Here is a 5,333-nt window from a genome sequence, read left to right on the forward strand (position 1 = left end):
AAATTTGCTTTTTAGCAACAAACACTCAAGATGGGTTTGGTGCACACAGGGATAAAAAGTACTCCATGTGTACAATGAAATATACTGCTGTATTTTTGATGTTGTGGGCCTATATTTCTGCTGGAGGTCCTGGACATCTTGTTTAGATACATGGCATCTTTGATTCTATCAAATACCAACAGATAAAAAAATCAAAAAGTGACCGACTCAATCATGTTAGAAATCTTATAATGGGTCATGTTTGGATCTTCCAACCGGACAATAATCCAAAAACAAACCTTAAAAACAACACAAAAATGGGTCACTAGGCACAAAACCAAGCTTCTGCTATGGCCATTCCAGTTCCCTGACCTGAACCCTATAGAAAATGAGTGTGGTGAACTGAAGAGGAGAAGCACCATCATGGAGCTGGGAATCTGAAGGGTCTGGAGAGATTCTGGATGAAGGAATTGTCTCTGATCTCTTGTCAGGTACTCTCTAACCTCATCAGGGAGAAAACTCGGAGCTCTTATTATGCCAAATGGAGGTTTCAAAAAGCATTGAATAAAAGGGTGCCGTTAATTGTGTCCAATGTGTATTAGAGAAAAACATTTATGTCATAATGATGTTCCCCCCTATTTTAAATTCTTATTCTCCAATGAAAGGATTCTTGATTTTTTAAATTAAAAGATCAAAATGATTAACAATGCAGATTTATTTTCACAGCCGCCTTTGATTATATTTACCAAGGGTGCCAATCATTCTGACCACGACTGTATATATATATATTAGGGCTGGGTAAAAAATATCGATATCTCGATATTAATCAATTCTCATTTTTACGGAACGACATCGATTCTTAAATCCCAATAATCGATTAATCTAGCCTGTTTTCAGTTAATGGATGGAACATTGAAGCACACCTCCCATCCAAATATGTCGTATGCTTTGGTACTTTTAATATGAAACAAAGTCTCAGATTTCAAATTTTGTCCATTGTATTGCAATATTCAAACAATAAATGCCATTTTGGCGCTGTTTAATGTGGAGTGACAGATCGCTGTAGCACCTCAGATCAGCAGATGCGGCAGCTGCAAGGCGCACACCTGAACTGATCATCTCCTCCACATTAATACCAGATTCAGCACAAAATAAACATGACTAAACATCCGAAGGTAAGTTAAAAGAAAGAGTACAGCTTTACAATCCGTATTCTGTCTCATGTAGCCTAATCGCTCAATCAGTGTTTCAGCCGCGCAAAGACGTCAATATCACGGCACAAATGTAAACAATGTCACCTAACCTCACATTTACCTCAGAAAAACATATTAGGTGACCATAAACTCATTAGTAAGCAAGAAAAATAAACTGTGGAGAGGGGCATTTTGCTAAATATATGCATCATATAACATATTCATTATAAATTTGACTGTTCTTCAATGTTTAATTTGTTTGAATAAATTCATCAAGTCTTTATGCCACCATTGTTTTTATTTAAAAAAAACAAATTTAAGTAGAAATATTATGTAATTGTAACTTTATTATTTTAAAAACTTAATTAAGTGTAATTTTAACAAATCAATGTTATAGTAATGTAGTACCAACTGACTCTCATGTACAGTATATTTTATAGCATTAGTTGAGAGATTTTTTTCCTTGAGAAAATTTGGCATGATATATATCCAAAATAATCGATATTGAATCGAATCGAATCCAAGTTTATGAATGAGAATCGAATCGTGAAATTTGTGTCAAAACCCAGCCCTAATATATATATATAGTGATGGATGTCAATGTATTCTTTTATGACTTTTATGATGTAAATCGCTGTTTAAAAAAAAATAATAACCCGCAAAAAATTAGTAATCCGCAACTGGGTAAATTCTATATAGAACAAATGTTGGATTAAACTAACCCAGCAATGACTTATAGAAAATGTGTAAATAAACTAATAGTGGATTTAATTATGGCTACCCATAATTACACCCCAGACTATTATGCCTACCCAAAATTACACTTTCTAACTTGGAAATCTTCATTTGGTAATAAGTCAATTAGACAAATTTGTTTAAAGTCCATAAAATAATTATAACATTTAATTCAAATAAAAAATTTTTTTCAAAAATCTCCCAAAGTTTTAGGAGGGGGGAAAAGCACAAGAGCAGACTGCACTGGCAAATACAATCTGTGGAAATACAATATCTGTGGTATTGGTATAGAACGGACTGGGGAAAAAATAGGCTAATAGGCTTATATGAAAACCGATGTCTATATTCACGCTGGTAAAGTGACGTCGAAAAAAATATACAGCTTTACCTTGTGTGCTGTCCTGTGAAAATAACCTAACAGACTCGACCCAGCGTGTTTAGAGCGTAGACTATCTATCTTTAAGCTTAAAAAACAACAATCCGATCTCATGAAAGTGCGTATAACTAGTACGCCAAATAAAAACGAATACTCGTGGTATTGATACGCAAAAATGGACTTCGGCGTGTATATGCTACGCCATGGGTAGGTTTAGGGCTGTGGGGTAGATGTGTATCATATGCACGCCAACAAATTTCGTATCATATGCACGCGAAAACTGCGTATTATATGCACGCCAAACACATGCGTATCATATGCACGCCAAAGTCCATTTTTGCGTATCAATACCAGGAGTTTTCGTTTTTATTTGGCGTACTATTTATACGCATTTTCATGAGACCGGGCTCAAAAAAACACGAATATATTTTTGAGTATATTTTTTAAATATCTTAAAATTTTAAATAAATGTAGGCCTACTTTCAATAATTTGGACTACCCTGTGTTTTATTCGGAAACGTGTTTCTTGTGGCAGAGTTAACATATAGGCTACTAATGTTCCTTACATAAGATTTTGTTTTACGTCCAGTAGGCCCTATTCTTTGTTTTTCTTCCTCTTTTTCTTTTGTTATTTTTATTTGTTTTTATTTTTTTTTTTAAATGCTAGCTTTTGTCACCCATCCAATATACCTCTTGATCTTGTAAGATAATTTAGCTTTAAATAATTATCTTTATCTTTTTTTTTTTTTTTTTTTTTTTTTTTTTTTTGCGAAATCAATGCATTTCTTAAAATATCTTCTGAAACACTACTTCTCATAAGTTTTTGGAAATTACTGTTTTGACTATACTGGGGCTATACTGTATTTTGAAATAGGCCTCATTTTCATAATAATCGTGATCATTAGCGGTCCATGGACTAATTCCTAAGATTAACTACTGTTCTTACAAGCTGATGAAAAATAAAAAGCAATACTTATTGGATGTCTAGTTCTTGCGGAGTGATCATGTGACTTAATGGGCCCAATGCCAGAGAAGTGGGATTTAATATGAACTCCGGCTATAATGGGATTGTGTATCACTGCTCGTAAAAACGACACCAAGGATTCCTGCTCAACTCAGCAGGATGAAAAAGTATGAATTAGACTTAAACTGGAATGCCTTATAGTCATATGCAGCGAGCACTCACTCACTCCTCTTCAGCACTGACCAAAAAATGTTGCTTTAAGTACAATGTGTCGTCTGACTATACTACGGAAGGAAATGACTGTTTCTAAAATAGTGCTTACACATGACGCGGTCAAGATGCGGATCATCGGGGATTCAGAAAGGACTTGGACATCTTGGGACTTGGACGCCCCAAATGCATATAGCAAGCATGAATGGACAAAACCTCCCGATTGTGTGTCTTCAAATGGGAATTAAGGTATGACTTTCACGTTTATTTGAAACAGCTTGTTGTGTATCTAGTGTCAGATGCTATACAGAGACGTGTCCTACAACTGCATCCATTAAACCACTGATGCAGCTGTTCATGCATGTGCTAAGTCGTAAACGTTTTAATGTCTCGGCTCTGTAGTAATAAATTAATTACTCTGTGTGTCTTAATTTAGAGGATCTCCTATGCGTATCTGATTGCATAATTTATTTCTCTCGTTGTGTCCGCTCCCAAGATTTATAACCTACCCTGTTAAAGAAACCATGGATTCTGTTTCTTGTAACTGCTGACCAAGATCTACTAGCTAGCTCACAGTCATATAAACTTTCATAATGTAATATAATAAATTCATTAATACAAAACTAAGAATGATTTGAACTAGTCATGATGAGCGGTGACGTCACCCTAATTAATAAAACGTCACAGCATGTCTCTCCTAGAAGCAATTGTGTAGTTTATAACGAAATGCATAAATACCTTTAGACTTAGGCTACGTTCATTAGGCTATAAGTCAGTATTGACGAGGTGACAAGCCAATATGACATCAACGGCCTGCTGAAAAACTGTAGCCTATATGTCACAGAGCCATATAGACTCAGGAGGGGACAACAAATGTGAAAACTTGTATGTATATTTGTGCATAGACTATTTAGATGTTATAATGTAAACACGTAGTCACATAATTCAAATGGCAACATTGTATTTATTGCTTCATTAACATCAGTACGAAGTTTCTAAATTCTGGGAACATATAAACTTAACAACCACAGTGGTAATGTGGACACAAAGAACATTGGTCGTATAATGACAGCTTTACAACTAAATAATACAAAATCTTTCTCTCTTGTAATCCTATATTTCTTAGTTGACTAAGACTTGACTTTTTTTGAAGGCGAGTATAAATTGTCCTCCACAATATTTGGAGACTTTTATTATTAGCCTGTTATTATTATTAACTATATTTAAGCAACAGGCTATTTATTTAAATCGGTGTTTATGCGGTTAAATTATTAGCAGTATAATAAATATTCAACAACTGACGTTAATAGCCTAATGTTATTTCAATGTAGCCTAATGCGGATAAATCTATAGTTACTTTTTCAGTGAGTTCCTCCTTTGTAAAATGGCGCCGGCTGCAAACATTGCTTTACCAGCCCCCACCTCTGTCCTCTTCCCTAGAGAAGCTATAAATCTGTTGTTGTTTATGAAAATTTACTACTTTGCTGTACAACTTTATGAGCTGCTACTAGCTCCTATTGGCTACCAGTTGGTCACGTGTTTTACGGTCACATGAACGATAACTTTTTATGTGTAGGCTATGCATCCCTACCCAAAATAGAGCCGCATTCTTCTTCTGACCTTGCTTTGTCTAGCCTTCTTTTACCTCCGCCTTTCCAACATTTCGTCGGTTGTTAATTTATTGTCTTTTAATTTTAAGGTAGGTAATATTCTACATTCGCTACCATCGAATTTGGCATTGCATTGGCTGACGGTAAAGAGAGAACTGCTCATCCTGTTTGGCACACTATAAGAGATGATGATAAGGAAGCTTTCCGAAGAGCTGTGAAGTATTTTTCGTCACCGACCTCTGTTTCTTGCCTTCGTCGAGCAACAG

This window comes from Sinocyclocheilus anshuiensis, unplaced genomic scaffold (genome assembly GCF_001515605.1).
Source record: "Sinocyclocheilus anshuiensis isolate Anshui unplaced genomic scaffold, SAMN03320099.WGS_v1.1 scaffold195, whole genome shotgun sequence".
Lineage (NCBI taxonomy): Eukaryota > Metazoa > Chordata > Actinopteri > Cypriniformes > Cyprinidae > Sinocyclocheilus > Sinocyclocheilus anshuiensis.